The sequence below is a fragment of the Drosophila nasuta genome, chromosome 3 (assembly GCF_023558535.2).
Source record: "Drosophila nasuta strain 15112-1781.00 chromosome 3, ASM2355853v1, whole genome shotgun sequence".
Lineage (NCBI taxonomy): Eukaryota > Metazoa > Arthropoda > Insecta > Diptera > Drosophilidae > Drosophila > Drosophila nasuta.
The window spans coordinates 14,911,907-14,937,649 of NC_083457.1; the positions used below are offsets into that span (position 1 = coordinate 14,911,907).

A 25,743-nucleotide genomic window follows, 5' to 3' on the forward strand; every position below is an offset into this window, starting at 1 on the left:
CTTGCATAAAGCCAATGTAATTAACATGTCTTACATAATTCAATGCTTTGAACAATGAGACAGACAAACATTTGAAACAGCTGCAAGGAAACCTTTTTGTTTTTTGTGGGTTCTTGTGAGATGAGCTTCGATTGGAGACTCAAGACTTCTAGACCACACCCTGCAGCAGCCTAGTTACACTCCCTGCTGGCAATTCACTTTGCATTCGGTCAACAGTAAACAACATTCTTCTAAGTTGTTGCCAATTACAAACTGTAGCAACAACAACAACAACAACATCAACTAAGACAACAAGAACAGCTGGCAGCACAGCCAACACCCAACTAAAGACTCGAAACACTCGCTACGTAACATATTTGAGAATTAGTTGTTGGCTTTTAGAAGTCGTCGCTATCAAATGAGCTGTAACAAGAAGCCAGTCAAAGACTGACAACAACAACAATAACGACTCTCTGTGTGTGTGAGTCTGTAACTAAACCAGTCTTGAAAGGTGTCTTTTTTTTAACCTGGCATAGGCTGAGCAGGGCAGCCGAGCAACAGCAGCTTCAGTTCCAAGCCAAGTCAAGTCAAGTCAAAGCAAAGCACAACAAAAACGCAGCCAAGTCGACAATTTAAAATAAACAAATACAGAACAGCATTAAGATTACAACACGCAACTAGTAGATACCCTGCAAGGACTTTATTTCAAGTCCATATGGTGTAGCTAAATATCATAATTTTTGTTAATGATTAGCTTAAACATATTCTTGTACATTTTTCGAATTTCAATGAAAGAAGTTCTATAAAAAATATCCCAAGTCACTACCAAAATATTAGAAATGTTGTTTAAATATTAATTAAACAGTAATATTAATATTTAAACAAAAAATATTAATCAAATATTGTGGAAATATTAATTAAACAGCAATATTAATATTTAAACCAAACATTTTAATCAAATATTGTTTAAATATGAATTAAACAGCCAAATTTTCTAATATTTTGGTTAGGAAGATTAATAAAAATATACTTACATCTTTTTTAAAATCTGTTTAGAATTTTATAATATTTAAATTATCAATATTTTATATTTAAAATTTTAGCAATATTTACTAAATTGTGCTGATCAGAAATTAATTTAAAATAATCAAATAAATATCAAAAAAGATTGCTAAATATAAGGATATCCAGTAACATATGTTTTCAAAAGTTTGTAATTTTGTTTTCTGTGAAATTCATTTGTGGTATTTAATAATAAGTTGTGATATTTAATAATAACTTGTGCTATTTAATAATAAATTGTGGTATTTAATAAGAATTTATTTCATAGATTGATTGAAAATAGAAATATAATAATAATTTGAAGCAATGTATTTATAATTTAATCGAAAATGACTTTGCTTAATATAACGAATTGTTCAGCTAATGTATATCGATAATATATAATATCGGCAGTCTTCTAAAAAGATACCATCTGCATAACTAAATCATGAATGCTCACAGGACTCCAGATTTTGCAGGGTATAATTGAACGAACGAAAGAGCTGAAACATTTTGGCCAACGAGTTCTACAAGCAATAACGACAACAACAACAACAACAGCATCGACAACGGCGACGACGACGTCGATGATTGCTGTCGATGCTGACGTTTTCTGCCGACAGCGCCGTCAACGCATTCAGGCGTGCTGCTATCGAGAGACGCCGCTGTCGACGCTGACGTCGCTGCTGCCACTGCTGTTGTTGTTGTTGTGCTTTTTGGTTTGACTTGGGCTTGGACTATAGCAGAAAGAGAATGAGAGAGGGAGGTAGGTAGAAGAGAGCACTCTTGAAGGAGGGAGCCAAAGAGAAAGAGAGCGAGTGAGGAGTGCCCAAAGGATGGGGGAGGCTGAGGCGTGACGTTGATTGTTTTATGGCATGAGAGAGAGCGGACAGGAGATGAATATGTTCGAAGAGTGATTGCAAGGGGGGAGGGGAACTGTGACAGATGGATGGTATAACGGGGCAAGAAATGAAAAGAAAAAAAAAACAGAAATATAAAAACCATTGATACAATTTATAAATGACTTTGCTTTGTATCTATCAAAAAGTGCTCAGCGCTCAGCGTCGAAGTCAAAGTCGCTGCATATGGTTGGATGTCGTTCTGCTGCTGCCGCTGCTGCTGTATTTAATTTTTTATTATATTTTTTAAATAACATTTTTTTCGTTGTTGCTATTGCTGCTATGATTTTGGTTGCTGGTTGCTGGTTGTTTGGTTGTTGGTATTCCATCGTCAGATTTCAGTGCATAAAATAGCAATTTAAACGTTTCTTGCTATGCGAATGTGACTGTGTGTGTGTCGGTGTGTGTGCGCCTGAGTGTGACTGTGTGTGTATGTGCGTTTTTGAAAATCGAAAGCAAGGTCTTTTTTCTGCGCAAACACGCAGACAAGCGCAAGAACAACAACAAAGAGCAACAACAGCTATAACAACAACAACGCAGACAGACAAATTCTGTGGCCAGTTTCTTTGTTGCTGTTGCTGTTCTTTAAGCTCCACTTTTAGTTTAGAACGTAATTTATAAAAATATTTAGTTAACGCCCCAGTCACATGCGTCAAACACACGAACCCAAGGAATCTATAGCGTTTGTTTGGCTTTAAAAGCTACGAAAATAAAAACAAATTAGATACAACTATTTTTACGAAAGACAAACAACAAGTGCGAATACAGTAGCAACTCAATTTATGTATTCGAATTGCAGTTAAGCATATAATTTATTGGAAAAACTGTATATGTATTTCACACTTCAATAACTTGCAAGTATTTCTTAGAAATTTATGTAGTTTTTCTAGATTTTCTTGTTATTAAAAAGCAAAATAACTTTAAGTATAATAATATACCAAAAATTAATCTACATTGTTTTTAACTTATTATTTAATACTATTTCGAAGTTTGACATTCCATATATATTTAACACTTCAATAACTTGCAAGTATTTCTTTTAAATGTATTATGAATACTTAATTGTAAAAGTGTTACTTGGTATTAAAAATCAAAGGATTTTTTTAGTATAACAATATACTGAAAACGAATCTCAAAATACAACGTATGAAATAATTGCTTCTTTTTTAATATTCTTTCTAAATTTGTTATTTCACACTTCAATAACTTGCAACTATTTTATGTAAATTTATAATTAATATAATATTTAATGCTGTCGTTTTTATAGTTTTTTTTCTCTTAATATTGAGAATTAAAGTAATTTTTAGTAGAATAATATACTAAAAATTAATCTATAAATACATTGTTTGAATCGATTATTCTTTTAAATTTGTTGTATATACTTTAATAAAAAGAACATAAAATATTTCTTTTAAATTTCTGATTATTTGTAATTCTTGTTATAGTTCTTATTATTAAAAATAAAAGTGATTATTAATATAATAACAAAGTAAATATTAATTTGTTAATATATTGTTTGAATTTATTATTCTTTTAAATTTGTTGTATATACTTTAATAAAAAGAATATAAATTATTTCTTTTAAATTTCTTATTAATTCTAGTTTTTTTCTTTTAGTATTGAACATTAAAGTGATTTTTAGTATAATAATATACTAAAAATTGATCTGTTATGTTTTAAAATTGTTATTTATTATCCTAATAAATCTTTTTCTTAATATTCCTGTTAAATTTGTTATTATATATGAAATTTGATTAAAATTTTTTAAATTTTACTTTTCACTAGGCCGTCAATTTAAGGTTTTTACAGTATTCAGTATAGCTGTATTCTCTGTCACCCTCACACATTCATCTATCTGCAAGTTTTGTTTGTTTGCATTGCTGCACTTCTGTTTCTATTTTCGTTTCTCTTGTTTTCTTGCGCTCTATGCGAGTATCTTCGGCTTTATCGCTTAGGCACGTGTCGTGTCAATGCAATGCAATGTCGTCGACGTCATCAGGTGGCCTAATTGCAATTAGCTGAGCGCCCCCCAAGTAGTCGTCCAACAACAGTGGACAACAATAACAACAAAAAGAATAACAACAACAATTCTCACATTGGTTGTCAAGGGCGACGTTCAACAAACTTCGATAAGCAGAGCCGGAGCTGGGGCAGCTCCCCCACCTCATAAATATAACTGAAAATGCATCCTGTTTGCTTGTTTTCTTTTCTTTTTCGTTTTCGTTGTTATTCTTTTCTTCTTTCTTTTCTATTCCATTTTATTGTGTGCTGCTGATAAGAGCAAAAATCAAAGCACAAAAGCAGCTACTGCAACAGCAACGAATAACATCTGCAATTGAAATATAATACCTGAACGTACATACATACATACATACATATATGTATGCTCGTAATAGATTGTAATTGGGTTCAGTGCACTTTTATCTTCCTTCTCAACTTACATCATAAGTTGAATGCTATAGAAGCTGCTTAAATCTAATCGCTTGTGGGGTATATCAATCAAATTTCATAGAACATTGATTTCTATAAAATAAAATGTGATTATAAATATGTATTGAATTATTTATGATTGATCAACAAGATTTTTGTTTAATCCTCTACTTAATCACTTTTTTCTATTAATCATTATTTGAACATAATACTTAACTTAAACATTTGCAATAGAATAGTAAATAATCCTATTAAATAATTGTAGATTCATTTCGAATTTTGAAAAGATTCGCAGTTAGTCGGTGCAATCAATCATTAACAATCAATTTTAACTGCTGAACGCACACGGTAATTGCAAAATTGGTGTCTTCGGTATTTGTTGAAAATATTTGTTGTTGTTCTGGTGGCATTGACTTTGATTTTTCATTGTTGATTGTAGTCATTGTAATAATTTGTATTTAATTATAGTGAATTATTTGGTATATCACTCACACAAATACTCGCAAGTAATGCTGACAGTTTTTCTGGAATTTAGAGTTGTCTGCTGTTGAAATAAATAAACAAATTGCGAAAAGTACTTGATTAGATTATTATAAGTGCAGCAAACTTAAAACACTTTGAAATGTGAAATCATTTCTTTAGCTAGTGATATTTGCTGTAGATCAAATGAGGTTTGAACCACTGTGCAAGAGCTAGATGTTTACAATAAATAATTGAAGAGATTTTTCGTAAAAATATAAATGAAAACATTTTCGCATCTCTGAAAACAAATAAAAATAGTTAACTTAATGCAATCGATGCCAGAAATAACAGCAACAACAATTTTCAATCTACAATAAATGTGTGCAGGCGACAAAAGTGAGTAAAATAAACAAGCCGAAATGAAAATAAAGCGAAATAAAAACTCATCAAATGTTTTCAATTGGCAATTTTTTACAGTTGCTTTTTGTATGGGGCGCTAAGCTTTTTCGTTCAGTTTGTTGTTGCTTGTTTATGTGGATGTCATTTAAATACGCTTCAAAAGTGAATTGCATTAATTACGCACACATGCCTATGAAGCATTGTGTGTGTGAGTGTGTATGTGTGATTGTGCACAATATTTATTTCTAATTAATTTAATTTTTGTTTTCGCTCGTTTCTTTTTGTATATTTTTTTTATGTCGCCGGTGCAGCTTTTTGCCATGTGTGTGTGTGTTTGTGTTGGTGTGTGGGGGCTGCCGCGACGCTTGTTGTATATTTGTGTGTATGTGTGTTTGGGTCGCGCATGAATTGAAAAAAAAGAACGGCGCACGAAATTCGTATAAGAAAACTTTTAGTGCAAAAGCTTTGTCGCCTATGTGTGACTTTGTATGTGTTTGTTTGTGTCTGTGTGCTGCGAGTGCGAGCATTTCTGACGTAATTCTGCTGCCGTCGCAGTCGCAGTCGCAGTCGCCTGTGCTTCTTTTGCTGATCATCGACGCTTCGCAGCTGCTGCTGCCGTTGCGAGCTCTGTCAGCGTCGCTGTTGCTGCTAGCTTCTGCCGGTTTCGAAAATCCGAAAGCAACAACAACAACAACAGCAACAACAACAACATCAGCATAGCAACTAGTGTCGGTGGCGCAAATATAATTAAACTTTCGAATGGGATCAGCAACAGCAACAGCAGCAGCAACTGTAATGCTTGACAAGTTTTTTTTTTCTTTTTTGTTTCTGTTTTTCTTTCTGTTGCTTTTTTGTATTTTAGTTTTCGTAGTGCTTTTCACTCAATTTGGAGTCGCTTGTGCTTTTTTTGAGAGCTTTGCTGTTGCTGCGGCAGCCGTTGGTGCTGTTGCTGCTGCTGCTGCTTTGTTTTCACTCAATTGCTGTTTGCTTGCGGCCGCGTAGTCAAGTTTCATGCCACCAACGATTGCCGTTGAATTCAGTCGTTCAACGAGAGTGACCGCGCACGAAAGCCCCAACAAGCCCACAGCGGAGCCGCACAAACAAAATTTAAACAACAAAAAAATAAAACAAAATACCAAATAAATAATAATTATTAAATACACCCGAACGAACGAACACAACACAGAGTGAGAAATATATGTACAGCATATACTAGCATTCAAACATATGTACTTGTTATAGAGAGAAAGAGAGACACGCAATAGAGCAAACGATATGCACCATATCGAAAACCAAAAATAAAAGCGAAATTTGTGTGCAAAAAAATAAAGTAATCATAGACGACGCATATGAAAAAGAGGCCACAGCAGCGCAAAGCAGCAATCAAAGGCAGTCAAAAGCAACAATCAACGCTCAAAAACCAAAAAAGTCGAGAACATTCTGTACATATAGCAGTCAGCTTTGCAAAATCACTCCTGCGCTCGCTCTCTCTCCTACTTACTCACTCTCAAGCACCTCCTGGCACCTGTTTTATTTTGCGTGTTCGCCAGCTTTCGTCACGACGCTAGACGGACGACGACGACGACAGCCACCCACCCTTCGCACTTTGAAGAGTTGCGTACGTGCCAGGGCATTCAAACATATGTTTGCAGCATTCAGCAATTTTGCGACGACAACAACAACTTCAACCTGAAGCTTCCTAACATATGTTAAGCCGCCAGAGGCCGCTCTCCTCCTCCTCCTTTTGCTTTTACGTCGTACTGAAGTGCAGCTGCTTGTGTGCGTGTGTGTGCCAAAAGAAGTAAAAGTAATTGAGAAGTATAAAAAGAAGAAGAAGTATTTTGCATTTTCGTGTCTTTTTCGTCATTTCGTGTGATACCGTATTTTGTGTGGTCTAGTGCAGTGCGAAAACAATTGAGTGACAAAACAAATGAGAAAATAAGAATAACAACAATATACATACATACATATAATTCAAGTAGACAACGTCGAGAGGAAGCTGAAGCTTTCGTGAGTGCAAGAAGTGCAATTGAAAAGTTGTCACAGCTGCTTGCCCGCCGCCCCCGCCCCCGTAACTCTGCCGCAGCGCAGCCTTAACATTGAAGTGCACTCTCGCGCAATCTCTTCTAAAAACTTCTGCAGTGCAACATTTTGTGCGGATCCTGCCGCCCACAACAGCATTCATATGAAACCGGAAAATTGGCTTGAATCGTCATCAGCATCAACATCATCATCATCCTCAGCAGCAGCAGCAGCCGCAACAGTAGCAGCAACATCATCATCACCAACACCAACAACATCTGCAAAAGCAACAGCTTCGACAGCAACGGCAACAGGGTACAATGCTAAGGTAAATGTCACGCCCACGATACGGCCCATCTACCCCCCCAAAAACAGTGGCAGCCACACCCACACATACTTACACTCTTACTCTCGCACAATACACACACACACACATAGACACACACACGCAACCCATTTGCCATTGTAGCATATGGCGCTGAAAAGTCGCTCGTTAAAAATGTTTTTGCTGTTTTTACGGCATCGCATTTTTTTTTTGCTTCTTGCGTTTCACAATTATTTATTCTTTTATGTGGCTTGAAGTGCGTTTATGGTATTTCTTCTCTTTTGCTGCTGTTGGTTGTGGCTCATTAAGTGAGAAGAATTCTCTCATCTAACTATTAAAAAGGAAAAAAACGTAGTTACAAAACAGCAAAAACTACAACTACAATGACAACTGATAGTGGGCAAGACAATTGAATTGAATTCCAATTTCAATTTCTATTTCAATTCAATAAATAAGAGTACACTGTGCAAAAAATTGCAATATGATAAAAGGCGAAAAAATTTGATGTGAGAATTGTTTTTTTCTTAGAATATTAATAATACAAAATAGTTATTTTATATGTAAAATTACAATTTTTTGTATCAAAATTACAATTCTCAATTTGGTCTTACATTAATAATAGAAATGTTTAAAAAAAGATTTACAATTTTTTTTTCAGTCAAATAAAAATATTTTGACTTGATTGGAATTATTTTAGGTATACATATATTACAGAAAAATACCAAACACGTTATTTTTAATACTGTTTCAAAGATTGAAGATTTTTTTAGTACTTTTCTAAATTGAATTAAAATAAATGAAAATTCTTTAACATTTTCTTTAGGTACTATAACTCATTTATAATAAAAAATCTAAGAATTGCAGTGCTAATAAAACATAAACAGAAAAATACTGAAAAGAGTATTTTTTGATTGTTTTGCAAATCTTTCTGAAATAAACTGATAATTTTTGGTTCAGTGTATGAAATTGAAATTCCATTTGGCTGCGATACGAAATGCGTGTCACAAATATATGTACATGTTTAATTTATATACACTTCTGTGCATGCTTATATACGCACAAATATACCAAAATGTATATATGTACATATATAGTATATCCGCAGACAGATATGTACGTAGAGCATATCCGGGTTCATTAGCGAGGGGCGCAGTGAAACCTAATGACTTGGTCAGTTTTTGCATTTCGACGTTTTGGCTTTTGGGCAAACAAAACGGCAGACAGCTGAAAGACATCGAGAGGCGGCAGCAGCAGGTGTTTGGAGGGGTGAGGAGAGGGGAGGCATAGGCATTTGGGAGGGGGTCACGTGTGAGGCCCAGACCCAGGTCCGTCACATTTCACAAGCGCAAATTACATTTTGACGCTGCTGCAAACCCTCACTAATTACATTACATTACATTACATTGCTCTCTGTACCGTACGTTGTACGTTGTCCAAGTCGATATATATGTCTATATATATCTATAACTGTATATGTGTGTGTGTGTGCATAACACTTGGCACAATAGTTGCACCTATTTTGTGGTCGATGTCGCGTCGCTGCTCAGTGTGTTTGTTATTATTTTTGTGTGTTTGCCTCGTTGTGCAGTCAACGCACGTTGCCAAACGCGCAGCTCAATTGGACTATCAAATGGGGCCCACTACGATATACTACGATATAACATGCATATATAACACGACTATAGATGCATAAAATATATTTGAATTCACACAAGTGCATCTCTGCATATCTATAGATATTGTATCTGAACTACATTTGCGATACATCTTTAAGCAGCTTATGCAAATATGTTCATCTTCAAAATGTTTGAGCCACAAAACACGCATTTGAGATACAGTTTTAAGTAGTTTTTTATTTATAACCCCACTGATATGGCATCTAAGGTGCATTTGAGATATCGCTTGATATGCAAACTATGCTTTTAAAAAGATGTTAGAAGACTGAAATTTTATTGAAACCTTTTTAAGTTACACATTAACAACACCTTAATCTTTTTGCATTTATTCAGTATAAATATATACTGATAACAGTTTGAGTATCGACTTTTCTGATTCTCTTAGATCTTTTTTATTTATAAATATAATAATAAGAAACCTTTTTAGGTAATATTTTAAAAATACCTTAATCTTTGGTTATTTATTCAGTATGTACTAATATACCATATATATCATTTTAGTATTTTTGTGGTATATTAATTCGGTGTATTTTAAAATCAATACCGCACCATTTTGCCTTCATTAAAAAAGGGTAGCTTTCTTGTCCGATTCTTTCAGTATATTTATATACTGACTTTTAAATTCCATTATGAATCATATGACTTTTGTGATTAAAATAACATAAAAGCATTTTTTTTCACTATTTTATTTATAGGAATAATAAATATTGCTTAGAAATTGAGTGAATCAAATGAGTTTTGTGATTAGAATAACATAAATAATTTCTTTTTCACTATTTTATTTATAGAAATAGTAAAGTTTGCTTAGCACTGAAATTAAATGAGAGCATGATCTGCATAGCTCAGATATTTTATGAGATAACGTTTTGAATAATTTCATAGATTTTTCAAGTGATCGTGCTACACAATTATAGCACTAAATGAGCAGATTTCCCAACTAATTTCCAAGTCAATTAGATCATACATGGTTGTTGTTTGATCACACGCTTGCATTATCATAGAAACGAGGCACAGATGATGTAAACAATTTATACTCATAGTTTGCTTTCGAGTACTCGTGCTTTATTGTCTAGTTATGTTCTTTTATTGCTGTTGTTGTCGTTGTTCAGCATTTTTTTTTATCAATTGATAATATCGATTGTGTCGGGGGGGACTATTATTTGTCTAGTGTTTATTTATTGTCTCGTTGCCACAAGTTACGAATTACAAAACGGAAAACAAACGACGAGTCTCGAACAAGTTTATTTGGAGCAAACGTCTTGCAAACATGCAAACTGTAAATATAAAGAATGCACAATATAGAAAATACATATTGGAGATCTTATGAAACGACAAACTATTATAGTAACAGATGTTGTGAAGTGCAGTTGTAATGCAAATTCAACTCTCTGTATCTTATGGATTGCTCGATTAATATATGATCTGGCTATTGTCTTTGCTGACGTCGTCGTTGTTGCTGTTGTTGATTCGTTTGGCTTCTTGGCAAAAGGTTAATAACCCGCATTCAAAATTAGCCAATCGACAACAGCAGCTTCTACCTGAAGTATATAAAAAAAAAAAAAAACTTTGATGAATGTGTATTTCTGACTCGATGTCTGTCTGTCTGTTTGACTCTGCCACACGCTCCGTTACGATGTTTGTTGGCTTCTGACCCCATTCAAGAGTTATATACAAAAGTCTTTAAGCTTGTGGCACATGGCAAATAAATAATCTTGACTCGCTTGCCCCCCGGGGCTAGTTGGACTTACATCTATGTTATGTGGATGCGCGATAGGTAAATGGCCTACTCATTGTTTTATCATTCAGCATGAAGTTAAAGCTAAATAAGCAGCAGGTAGAACAAAGCTAAAGCCGTGGGTGTTAGCAAAGCGTGCTGTAGATCAGGATATAGATTAAGTTTTATGCCATAATATACGTGACAAAATTCGTAAATACCTAGAACATGAAATATTGTTCTAGAGTTTTGTGGTCTCGCATAATTTATGCAGACAAACAAACAGATCATAAAGCTCGCTCAACTGTTAAAGCTGATTAACAAAATATATATATTTTACGATTTTCTTGCGCGTCTGTTATAAATATTTCCATAAAATTATCGCACTCTTTCACTATTGTGTGTGGAAATTTGTAACAGAAAATTGAATTTGCATTTGGTTGAGATAAGTAATTGTGCCAAATTAGCTGATAAGTTGAAAACTGGCAAATGTGCAAATGGGTAAACTCATTCAATATACATTTTCCTCCCCCCTCCCACGCTTCGAAATATATGTAAATTTATTCGCAGTGGGGGGAAGAAGGAAAACAGAATGTGGAACGCGTTGATAAATACACGAAATTTTTCGTATGTAAATGAAAGCAATTTACGAGGTGTACACACATTCGTATATAGCTCGTAATCATAATAATAATATGAAACTGCTCAGAGATAATAGATCTCTTGCATAATGTGCGGCAAAGGAGTTTTTAGCAGCTGGACAGCGACAGACACTGAGCTGAAGCTGTCTGTCAGTTGAGATCGCTGAGCAGAACTATTAACACGCAGCAAGACACAAAGCTACATAACTGCATAACTGACTGGTGAGCCATTAAAGTGCCGACTTTGTTTGCTTTTTTTTTGGGGACTTTGCTAAGAGAGGTTTTTATATTTGCCATCCATAGGGTAGAAGAGTATGATAACTTTGTGCTTGCTGGAAATGCATCTAAGAGGCAGAAGGACGATCAGATTGAAATTTCAGAAGGTATTTAAGATGCTTTGTCTGATAATCTGGTATATTTTCAAAATATACTATATAAATATACCAAATTTAACATTAGGTATATTTTAATATTTTTCAGCATACTAATTTGGTATATTTAAAGAATCATACCAACCCGATCTGGTATATTTTATACTCTATGGTATATTTTCAATGTAGTTATATATCTATATACTATATAAATATACCGAACAAAACATTAGGTATATTTTAATATTTTTTCTGCTTAATAATTTGGTATATTTAAAGAATCATACCGACCCGATCTGGGGTGTTAATCTTTATGATATATTTTAAATACATATAAATATACCAAATGTAAGACTCGGTATATCTTAGAATTTTGTAGTGTATTAATTTGGTATATTTTAAAAATAATGCTGCACTGAATGTTAAATACAAAATGAAAGAGGTGTCTCTTATAAAGTATGGTGTCTGTGGTATAATTTAAATGTAGTGACTTATTGATGTATATTTTAGTAATTTCGCGTTATATTTATTTGGTATATTTTGATGTAGTACACTATGTACATACGTTTTCACATTATATTTATTTGGTATATTCTAGGTATTCCACAGTCGAGCACACTCTAGTGTGGCTTTCTTACTAGTTGTTTCTCTGGCTGTGCGATTTACAAGTCACGAAGCCTAAAATGAAAATTACGAGTACAAAATCACACCGCACGCAGACTGCTTTGCTGGTTGGGGCAATATGCAATTAAGTTTTTCTTATTTTCTTCGTTTTTTTTTTTTTTTTTTTTTGGCCATACTCATACCAACACCAAGACAAACAATGCGGTTGCAAGTTGCAAGTGTTGTGGCAAAGTTTTAAGTTTTTGTTTTTTTTGGGTTAGGCAACCTGCTGAGACAAAGAAGAAGGAAATAGATTTGTGAAATGTTAATAAACTTAATTGGAGTTCAATTTGAGTTAATAATGCTGAAAAGCGACAGTTTGAGCTTCTCTTTGAGTGTTTCATTTTTAAGCGGATTTGACACGCCCACAAGCTAGCCGCCCACTTGGGGACTTGGACATATTTTGAGTTGCTTCGTTTGGTTTTGTTTTTCTAAGCCGCATATCAATGCAGCTTTTGCTCTAGTTAATGCGCTTTTATCTTATTGTTGTTAGCTACTGTTGTTGACGTCGCTTTTATTGTTGTTGTTGTCAGTGTTGTTGCTAGTCTTGTTGTTGTTGTTATTGATTGTAAACCTTGAGCTACGTATGTGCCGCGGCGTACACGGCGAAGGTCGCCAAGTGCGTTGTCCGTCGGGTATTTTTCATGCACAAACTAAATAGCTAAATAGCTGTGAGCTAAACTCGTAGATACACACACATCTATGTGTGCGTGTGAGTGTGTGTGTGTTGTCAGCTGAATGCATTGGGCTGTGGCATTAACATATGTAGCGCGATTTGACTTTGATTACATTATAGCCGAGCAGCAGCAGTCGACGACGAGTCAGCAAATTTGCATTGTTGCGTTCTAATTAAAAATGGGCGCAGTTTTTGTGTAGTGTATAGTCTGTGTTTGTATGCAGAAGCCAATGCGGCAGTTAAGGACAAGAGCACAATGAAAAGCAAATGCTAATTTAATTAAGACAAGCGCGCAAACAAGTCAGAAGAGACGCACACACAGAAAAAATGGTCAGAAAAAGAGAAGCAACAATAAAAGACAGAAGAAGACGGTTCACAGCACAAGGCTAAGTTGAGATACTTGGACAAGAGAAACAAGCAAGAAAGCTTTAGTAGAGTGTGCTCAACTTTGAAATAGGCGCTACCCATTTTCAATAATACCAAAACAGTGCGGTACTATTCCTAAAATATACCAAATTAATATACTAAAATACTAACATATACCAAATATACTATTTTTACAATCTAAAAATACTATTGAGAATAAAATATCCATGCTACCCATTTTTAATAATAGCAAAATAGTACTGTAATGTTCGTAAAATATACAAAAGTGATATACTAAAATACTAAAATATATCAGAGGGTATTTTTGGTATATTAATATGAGACTATATTCCAAAAATACTATTCAGAGGAAAATATCCCTGCTCCCCATTTTCAACAATAGCAAAACAGTAATGTATTATTCGTCGAATATACTAAATTAATATGCTACAAAATACTGAAATATACCAAAGTGTTGGCTATATTTGATATATTGATATGATAATATATTCAAAATATACCCAATATACCAGATTATCATCCAAGGAAACATTTTCAGTATAAAAGTAATTTTCAAATATACCAAAATACCAAATTATCATCCAAAGAAACTATTGCCGTATAAAATAATAGTTTTTATATATATTATATTTGATATATTGACTACATTCAATTCATACCACACAGTACCCAATATACCACATTACCAGAAAAAAAAACTTTTGCCATTCAAAATTATTTCTTACAATTTTCATCCGATCGCAACCTTCTTCAGCCTGCTACATACTTTTCCCACAAGCACAACCTTATCATACTCTTCTACCCTATGGGTAGCGGGTATAAAGCAAGAGACAGATATAGAGAAGTTGAAAATAGAAGTAACCAGCAGATACATTTGTATCTTCTGCCTCGCCTGCAGGCAAAGGGCAGGGTTAATGTTTACTTAGCGACAGTTTCATTCTTTCTTTCTTTCTTTGTTTTTTTTTTGGGTATCTCTGTTATTTTTGGGAAATGCTGAGCAAATAGAATATGCCACAAAAATATTGTGTCAACAAACAATATGTTAAAAATACAATAGCAGATATTAACAGACAAAACTAGCAACTGTTTTTTTTAGTGCATTCGAGCTGTGCTCCATTTATAGTTGCGATGAACTCGGTAACTCGCAAATGAGCCACGGAAACAGCTGCGACAACTGTGTAAATAAAACGCATTACTTAAAATTTACTAAAAAAAAGAAAACTAGAAGTGACAGAGGCGAAGACAGAGTATGCACAATTGTTCAATTAACTAGAGTAGAGCACAAGTTTTTTGTTGTGTCCCAAAAGTCAACTGAATTGATGCCCAAAACAAGAATCTAAAATAAATAAAACGAAAATAAACACAATAAAAATAACAAAATAAAGACCATATAAAATGCGACAAATATCTTTTATTTCTTCGTCGTCTCTTTTTTTTTGACGTATGAAAACAAAATCAAAATTAATTTAAAACAACTTTTTATTTGTTGTTGCTGCTCGCTCGCCTTGAGCATCAAAAAAATTTGCGAATTTATATTAAATTTGTTGCTCTTGTTGTTGTTGTTTTTATTGTTGTTGTTGTTTTCTTACATCTTTCCCCGCTTTTGCCAGAAATTCAGAATTCACGCTGTCCACTTCAATTCGAACTGTTGTCAAGCGCTCAAGATTTTTATTTTAATCCCCCCAACGAACGTATTGTTGCTGCTCTTATTGATCTTATTATTATTATTATTATTATTATTGTTGTTGCTCAAGTTGTTGTTGTTGTGTATATTTTTAAATAGCATTTCACATTCAAGTTGCCGCGTGAATAAATTTATTTTAATTTTCCACACTTGTTTTGCTTTTTTCGTTTTCTTGGTTGTTGATTCTTTTGCTAATTTGACTTTTACATGAGTGACGATCACGATTTATGGCAGCTTGTGACGCCACGTTTTTAATGGGGCTTACAGGGTATATTTAGATTGAAATGAGCTCATCAATCTTCCGCCAGATTCATCATCTTGTCATATTTATGCTTTAGAATAAAGATTCTTTTATGCAAACTAATTTTACACTACTTAATTTCAATTTAAATTACATTTATTTAAAGGCTATTTGGAGATCTATTCCTTAATTTGAAATTCAACTATTTTTGACTTTTAACATTATAATGTTTTAATGATTCTTTTCAGTTTTCTTCGAGAGATTTTGAATCTTTCAAGAATCATAATATTTATACTTTATAATAAATATACTTTTATGCATTCCAAATTTGTTTTAAATTAAATTTATTTATAGGTTGCTTTTCTCTTTAAATTCAAATCTTGTTGACTTTTAACGCAATTTTGATTTATATGCAACTGTTTATTGATTCTTTTCCCTCTCCACTTGTTTTCTATTTGCAGGTAAGCCAATTCGCTGTTGAATCATTTGAAACACTTGAATCATTCGACTGTTATTCAATTGCACTTGTAAGTAAACAAAATCGAGTAAACAACTCTTTAGCATTTGTAAATATTGTTTTCGTTTGGCGAAAAAAAACACACATAAAAAAAAAAAAGCAAAACAAAACTTGCTGCTTTGATGACCGCAAACAGTTTGTGTCTCCGTCTTCATCTCTTGGTCACTCTCTCGGTCTGTCTGTCTGTCCGTCCGTCTGTCTGTTTATGGCTGTATCTCTTTTCATTTTGTGGCTGCTGTAAAATGTTTGGCAGCAGCAGCGGCGGCAGCGGCGGTGGCAAGGAAAAGCGCGTTTCCAAAGATTTCACTTTCACGCCGTAAAACAACAAAGAGACGCTAATGCAAATGCCGACACAAGATCGTTCAGTGTCATCCGCATACTTGTCGTCGCACATGAACCAGGGATGCATTTTACGATTGCTTCGTCTGTCCATCTGTCCGTCTTTCTGTCTGTCTGATGGAAAAAGCGCTGCGATCTCAGCGATTGTTAAAGCTAGAGTTACCAAAGTTTGGTGACAGCGTTGTTTTTAATATGCAATTGTTTTGGAAATGAAATATGAAATTGTTTTTAATTAAAATGTTGAGGTTTTGAATAATAATTTTAAATAAATTTCAATTAAAAACGCTACTTACCCGACGACAAGAAACGGCAGAGATAGGCATCCATCCCCTCTTTATGAAAAAATAGAGCTATGTTTTTGATTGACAACATTTGTTATATAAATATAAAGTTCGGTATATTAATTTGGTATATTTAAATACCGCTCTGTTTTACTCACTTTGTACACTCTCTACTGTAGCTTTTTTACTTTTTTACATTTCGTTAAATTTCAGTATTTTTTCGGTATTTGAATTTGGTATATTTAAATACTGCACACTTGTATGCAGCTTTCTTACTTGGAATTACAAGCGAAGCAGAAGTTATTTATTATATCAATATACTTCATATACATTTCGGTATATTTCAGTATTTTTACGGTCTATTAATTTGGTATATTAAATACACTACTTTTTTTGCTCTCTACGCACACTCGACTGTAGGTTTCTCACTTGTTTTTAATTGGAAACAGCAACAAAGCAAAAGTCTGTTGCACTTTTTGTTGAAAACAATTGTCTAGCGTCTAGACTTTCAGAGCAGATTGCTCGATTATAATTTGCAAACGATTCTGGCCAAGTGTGCTCGCATCGCATTACTGCGTAATGAATCTGAATATCGCATTTCATGCTGATATCGACTTTGATCGCACAAGTGCTTCTCGTGTTTTTTTTTTTCTGCTGTTGTTGTTGTTGTTTCTGGCCTATAATAAATGCCACAAAGTCTCTGGAATCTCACGAGCTATTGTTGCAATTGCCTTTGCTGTGGCAATTGCAGCGCCGCTGTTCAGGTGCTTGTTGCTGTTGTGGTTGCTGTGGCAGCAGCGGCTGCTGCAAGTTGCTTTTGCTTTTGGTTTTGCTTTTGATTGTGGCGCAATGGTTTGGCATGTGCATGTGCATGACTTGGGGGCATTGTAACACACACACACACACACACACACATATGAGGCATGCTCATAGTTTTTGTTTTTTTTTTTGCTTTGCTTGTCAAGAGGCATTCAATTGCCACAACAACAGCAACAACAACTTTAACTGCAACTGCTGCAGCGACTTTTGTGGCTGAGTTTTAAAGTTGCTTTTGGGTTGGGCATTGCTTGCATTATTGTTGTTGTTGTTGTTGTTGTTGTTGTTGTTGTTGTTGTTTGTTTGTTTGCTAAGTGAAAAGCGCTGTTCATTTATTGCTGTAACTCGCATCGTTGTTTTTTCTTTTTTTTTTTTGTTTTCGCTGTGGACAGTAATTTTCACCAGCTGCCGTTATCGCAAAGGTTCAACATGCTTTTTGCATGTGCATCATCATCATCATCATCAGCAGCAGCAACGTTAATAGCTCCTCTGATACGACACGCCATTGCCATCGCCTAACTCCCTATATCAGCTCTCCCTCTCTCTTTCCCCTTCGGTATCATTCTCATTTTTTTTTTTCTGCACTGTAATATCGATCTTTTCGTTTGTCTGAATTAATGAGTGTTGTTTTTTTGTGTGTGTGGGGGGGAGTGCTCATTAAATTTATTTCGTTATTTCTCTATAATTTTGTGATTTTATATATTTCTTTTTGTTGCCTTTCACCCAATAATAAAAAACTCGCCCTCAAATTGGCCAAGGCACGTTTTCGACATCGTCGTCAAGGAAGTTGCGCGCGCTTAAAAAAAACTTATTCAACTTGCCTTGCATTTAATGCCAATTATTCGGCATAAAGCAATAAATAATCCCCCCAATAATAATAATAAAAAAATCAAGAAATAATGAAAAAAATGTATTGAATAAAACACAAATCGAAACGTTTGAGACAAAAACTCCTTTCACTTTGTGGCAAGCGCAAACGAAGCGCAGTTGCTGCTGCTGCCTGTTGCATTTGTGTGTGTAGAATGTTTGCCACATTGACACACACACATACACAAGCAATCTGTGTGCCACTGACACACAGACCAAGTAAAGCGCAACGAAACCGAAAACGATAACGAAGCCAAAAGCCGAGCAAAGCCGATGACGACGACGAAAAGTCGAAGAAGCGTTGCGTTGAATGAACTCGCTTCTCAGCTTTTGTTGTTGGCAAGCGTAGCGAAGCAAAGCAGAACGTGGCAACGTGGCAAAATGGGGCAGGAATAAAGTTTAGCTTGTGGCAAGCTGGGTTAGACATTCTTATGCAATTGGGCAAAAAGGAAGTGTTTGTCGTACCTGGCGTATGCGTAATATGGTTGCGTATACGCTTGTTGTGCACACTCTTCGCCCACACAGACACTCTGGAAGCACTTGAAAAGTCGCACTCAACTCGCAGAACTATAATTGAAATTGTGTTTCTATTTATAATCACAAGTTAAGCAGATTAGATGGCAACAACAGCATCAACAGCAGCCCACTCAATATTCAATACTCATCAATTCAGTTAAGTTAATGGCCAGCGATTTTTTTGGCGAATCTTTAAGTGGACAGCAATCTATCGAAAACTTAGGGAAACAGTCTCAACTCGAACACGAACTCGAATTAAACTCTCGCAGCAGCAGCTTCATCACTTTGTTACACTTCAGAATGCGCAAATTTTGTGGCTTCTTCGCTGTATTTGATTTTGATTTGATTTTTGTTTTATTTTTTGTTTATTTTTTGTTTTTTTTTGCGTTGAGCATTACGTAATCGCTCGCTCTTGTCTCGAGTGCTATTGAAATCTCAGTTTTGTTGTTTATTTGCTCCGCTTCTTTTGTCTGTCTCTTGTTTTTTTTTTTGTATTATATGTTTGTGCTTTTGTTTATTTTATTTTGCGCTTCTCTTCTTTAAATGTGTTTCAATTTCGATTTCATTTTCGATTCGATTCTACCTTTTATGCGATGTTCGCTTGGCTGCTGGTTTTTTGTCTTCTAATTATAAACACAAACTTCTTCAAACGGAAGCATCTTCAGCCATTCTAGAGTACATTTCAAATGTGATTTATGTTAATTGGTTTTAGTTTTTGCTCATCTTTTTTTTTTTGCACAATCCATTAGTAGTTGACATTATGGTCAAGATTTGAGCGATAGCCCAAAGCGAATTCCTACTTAACTATTTCTATATATATTTTTAGTTATGATCAGATCCAGCAAATAGAGCAAACTTCGCGGTCGTTTATCTTCGCCAGTGTTGCCAAGCGAATTTAATCTGCAACTATCATTTAATCAAGCACATCGATGTGGAACAATAGTTGACATTTCTACCCGAACGTAATTTATAGCAGAGTTCCAGTTGTGGGATTTGCTAAACTAACTGAATTGTATAGTAAATTGGCTACTGTAATGGGGTTTTAGTTGCTTTATATAAATATATGGTATATTTTGTACTCTATGGTATATTTTTAATAGTCTTTCATACAATATTCAAATGCAAATGTATGTAACAGGCAGAAGGAGGCATTTCCGACCCCATATATATGGTATATTTTTTACCCTGTGGTATATTTTCTGGCATATTTTGTCATTGATCGTATATTTTTATAGTAGTATATAGTTATATTGAATATAGACTTTGGTATATATTAGTAGTTTTCGGTATATTCATTTGGTATATATGTATTTTCAGAATATGGTAACACTCGACTCTTTACCTTTCTTACTTGTTTTGAAATAGAATTAATGGATTATTTTGAATCATTATTTTTTTTAAATCTGTAATTAATAAGCCAAGATATAACTTATTAAGTTATTCTTGCTGTGCAGTTGTGTCACCACTTGTAAGTTGTTGGCATTAAAAATAGACGATTGTAAATGGAAATCCATGAAGTTGGTAATATAATTAGATGCACTTATTGTCGTCGCCGGCGATTGCGTAATGAACGAACGTTACAAGTTGATGGCCATAGCCAATTTTTTTTTAATGGCACGTAGCCAAACGCTGGCACGTCGAAGAAAGTGAAATTACAAAATTCATAGCGCTGTTGTGGCATAGTTACAAATATAAATCCCAGAGAGTGTACGAAACACTGTCGCAATTATGATAATAAATTAAATAAAAAAAAACAAGTAAGAAAGCTGTAGTCTAGTGTGCACGACTGCGAGATACCAGCATTTTGATTAAAATCAGTTTTTTAAATATACCAAAAATACTAAAGTATACCGAATTATATGGCGGGTATATTGATATAGTATTACATTTAAAATATAGCTCAGTTAAAAAAAGAGTAAAAAAATATACCAGAAAATATACCTTCTAGTACAAAATATATCATATATAAACTTTATGGGGTAGGAGATGCATCCTATCTTCTGACTCTTTCATACAGTGCCGTATTATTCTTAAAATATACCGAATTAATACATTGCAAAAATACAAAAAATATACCGAGGACTATTTTTGGTATATTATTACATTCAAAATATACCATAAGGTACAAAATATACCAGAAATTATACCATAGTATGTGGAATATACCGGAATATATACCATTGAGTACAAAATATACCATAGATGTTTGTACTTTATGGGGTAAATAGGTACATTTCCTCCTTTTCTACTTTATGGGTATAAAGACAAGTAATAAAATACATACTGCTTCAGAGTTGATAGAGAAATCGTTATCAAATTGTTTAGGAATCGAAACCAATTTTGATAGATTTATATCTTACAATCTTTGAAATTTTTATAAACTCGATAAACAAATTTATATTTCATGTAATACGCTCGATATTAAGCTATTATACCCTTCTAGCCAATGGTCAGTGGGTATCGAAATCGAATTATAATGCAGTTCATTCAAGTTGTACAATCACGAAATTCAAGCACGTCTTTCTCAATACCAAAGGTCTGGCCTGGCATTTTGACCCGCCGCGGCGACTGATTAGAAATGTGAATGAAAAGTGTCTGTCTGTCGAGTGGACTATATATATATAAAATACTTAGTATATATAGCATGTAGTTTGTAGGGTGCATAGAGTACACACTATTAATATAAATTGTAGATTGGGGGCCGTTGAACGTGTCGCTCAAAACTTTGCACGTGCGACGCAAGATTCAAGCGTTGAAGCTCTGTTCGCCGGGGTGATTGATGACGATAAGCTCGACAGATTTCAGAATCATCGCTATACTATATAGTAGCATACATTATAAACTCTATATAGCAGCTAAATTTGTATTATGAAAATTGTTTGCGCCAGCACTTTGCCTTCGTCTCTTCGTCCACAAAATATGTATATACAATATTTGAAAGCTGTTGCTGTCTAGCTGCATCTCCCTCTTTCATTCACGCTCTTTGAGTGCATTAAACTCGCGTCGCGTCTTGACATTCGCGCTGACAAGTCAAAAGAAAGAAAGAAAGAAAGACGAAGAAGAAGCAGAGAGCAAAGGCAAAAATTAAATAATAAAAAATGAAATTTCAACAATTTATTTAAAATCGCGCAACGCTTTACAATAAATAATTCGCACAGAGATGATGGCACAATTGCAAAGTAACAAAAAAAAGTAAAAGACCTCCTAAACAGATCTCTGACAAACCACTTAACACAATTTCAGAGGCACTTAGCAGACATAAATCACACAGAGATGCACACGCAAAGATACTTTTACAGATACAGATACAGATACAATTACAGATGCGATGTGTGGCAAGCGGCAATCCCCAGATTTTGTGGCATTAGTCACCTGTCGCTTCGCTTCGACTTGTGTTTGCTTATTAATAGCTAAGAAAAACACACTCGCATTCTGCAAATATATATTTATAGATAGATCTCAGCCACATACCAAAGAACACATCCCAAGCATCGCACATCGCATCGGATCGAATCGGATCGCGTGGGCAACTCAATTATAGATCGCAGCTCTGAGTGTAGGAAATGAAATTGCAAACGTCAGTGTCATTTTCGGATCGTATGTGGCTGACACATCGAGACGGAATTCCAACACCTCAAAGTGCAAAATTATTCAGCACATGAAGCAAAAGATCTAGGCAAGGCAGATGACAGCTGAGAGACAGCCTTTGAAGCAGCTTGAAGAAGTTATTAGAAAACATTTCTAAATTTTAGAAATATAGAATGAAAGTGAATTGGAATTTAGACTTTGAAGTAGCTTGAACAAGTTATTAGAAAACATTTCTAAATTTTAGAAATATAGAATGAAAGTGACTTTAAATTCTTTCTTTAAAATTAAGTCTTCAAATTTGAGTTGAATTCATATTGCAACTGCTTATATGAATAAAAATTTAAACTTTAAATTCTTTCTCTAAAATGAATTCTTTAATTCGTGTCCAATACATATTTCATCTGCATAAAAATAGCGAACTTAAATATATTTTATTTACAATTATCTGCATTTTCCATCTCTCTAAGCTTTGATCTTCGTTAGCAGCGCAAAACACCTGACTACATGATAAAGTATATGATATATAAATGTATAATACAACCATTATTTAATGTGATTATAATCCGCAACAGAATCTAGAATCTAGAACATGCTCGTTCCGAATTTGTTGACACAACTGCGTTCTTTTTTTCGATGTTTACCAATACAGCTGACAGTTTTTTCTTTGTGTAAAGCTGAACTAGCATTCCATTTTATTCGGAACGCAATGCGAAAGCTATCAATAGTATGAAATCGAACATTTATTTATATCTTTACAACAAAATTAAAAATGTTGATCGATTTAACAGACTTTCCAAGTATAAATGACTTAAGTTGTTGATTTAAGAATATCTTTTATCAATGCTTTTTACATTTGTTTTAAATTCATATTTTAGAGTTACGAATAACTTTGATTGATATCTTTTGCACTTGTTTTTCTTTAATTTGGTCAAGTTCAGAATATTTCTTAATCTATATCTTTTTTAAATAAATTTGGTCTCTTTTGATGAAAAACTACAAATATTTAGTTAAATATTTAAGCCAATAAATAGCTATCAAAAAACATCTGGCTTGTATCCTGTTTTTCTTGGCGAAACCACAAAACTGTTGAGCAAAAAGGCGCCACATCAAAAGGTTTTTCTTTGGCAACTAAAAATAGCTGAGACGCAAGTTGTTTTTCTTTCATCGCACTGCAAAACTCAAAAGTAAAAAAGGTTTTTCTTATATATTTTTAAAATATATTTATATATAGGATCTAGCGTTCGCTTGGTATTCCTTTTCGATAGTCTTTGTCTACCTGTTGCGTTGTCAAACCAACAAAAAAAGGCGCCACATCAAAAGGTTCTCTACTCGAGTATCTTTATATCTGTTTTGCGTCCACTTTTTTAAGTATCTTTATAAATAGATTCTGTCTGTCTGGCGACACGTGCTTGGCTCTAGCTACTTTATTTTTTATTGCGAATTCAAGTTAATCCATTTGCGTATCAACTAAATACAATTAAGTGATTATATTGCGAAAACTTTTTACTATTTATTTATTTATTTTGTTCGCTTTATTTGCTGTGCTGTGTTGCTTTAGTCTATTTTTTTTGTCGTCGTATGTGCAAACTTTAATTGTGTGTTGGTATTGATATTATTTTGATGTGCGGTTCAGTTCCGTTCTGCGCTATTCTATTCTGTTCTGCGTTGTGTTGAAATGGATGCCACGTTGTGTGTGTTTTTCATTGTTTTATTTTTTTCATTTTAGCGTGACTTGACGTAAAATCATGCAATACAACTTGTAATTACAGCTATAAGTATCTGTATCTGTAGCTGTATAACAATGATCAGCTTTAAGATACATTTGTATCTGCAGATTGTGCTTTATTGTGGAGCTTAATAATAATTCTGCTATTGAAATCAATTAAAAGCGTTTATATTATGCGTTTTGATTACGGCAACAGCAACAGCAACAGACCTTGGGATCTCGCTCAGCTCAGCTCAGCTGAGCTCAGTTCGTATTTGGAAAGGCAAAAAAACAAAAAATAAAAATCAGTCGTTATGTTTACTAAATACATTAAGTGATCAATAAAGGGTATGTTGAAGTGTGCTTGCGAAATACCCTTTGTTTTGTTGCAATTCTATTGATTGTGGCTTACATTACGTATACGTCATATTACGTATACGTTATATTTTTAATAACATTTTACAGAATTTGTATACCGAAAATGGCATTGAAAATCAATTGCCTATGAAAATTGGTTAATTGTAATATCATTTTCATATTAAGTATACGCCCAGTGGCATATTAAGTATACGCCCAGTTGACCTCCGAATGTTTGAAAACTTCAAAGTAGCATATAACAAATATGTTCATGATACAATTTAATAGTTGTTTAGCCTATTTTATTATTATTTAGCACATATTAAGTATACGCCCTGCTGGCCTCGACATCGCTAAATTGCTGGCAATAACTGTTAAATAAAATAAATACATTAATTTTAATATTTTATACTTTTGTTGTTGTTTTGGTTATGGTATATCTAATAAATATACCGCAAAAATACTGAAATATGCCTAAGTATTTAGTATATTTACAAAATATACCAGCTTGAAGTAAAAAACAAAACCTATTACCCATTAATATAGTATATATTTATTTATAGTTCTTGATATGTTTATATTTAATTAATATACCACAAAAATACTAATATATACCGAAAGCTATATTTAGTATATTGGTATTGGTACAAAATATACCACAATGTACCAATTTTATATCGTTGATTTTGATAACTTGAAATCGTTTCATGTTTAGTTCTTGGTATGTTGTTATCAAATATACCGCAAAAATACTGAAATATACCTATATAGAGAACAAATTATATCAGATTGTAGTATAAAAACAAGTTATGAAATATTGATCTTTTATAGAGTAACTTAAAGTCGTGTATATTTTTAGTTCTTTCTATGTTTATATCTTTTTTTTTTGGTCACATATGCCCCTTGAGAACGCGAGTTGTGAGTTGTTGTTGTTGTTGCTGTCATGGGAATTGTAATTAAAATTGACAAATGATTTCGTGCCACAAATGTTGTGCGGCGCTATCAATTGCTTCCTGAGAACACATCTGCTTTGGCGCAACCAAATAGAATGTCGCAGTTTGACAGGTAATACACATGATCCGCAAGTGTTCGTTGTGTGTGTGTTGGTTGTGTTTAGCTTTACTAGAGTATATTCTCTCTCTCTCTC

General features: G+C 33.9%; 1 protein-coding gene across 1 annotated transcript in view; it reads left to right on the plus strand.

The window, feature by feature from the left end:
* Positions 1–25,743, plus strand: part of LOC132793015 (uncharacterized) — a 69,988-nt gene that overhangs the window by 28,973 nt on the left and 15,272 nt on the right.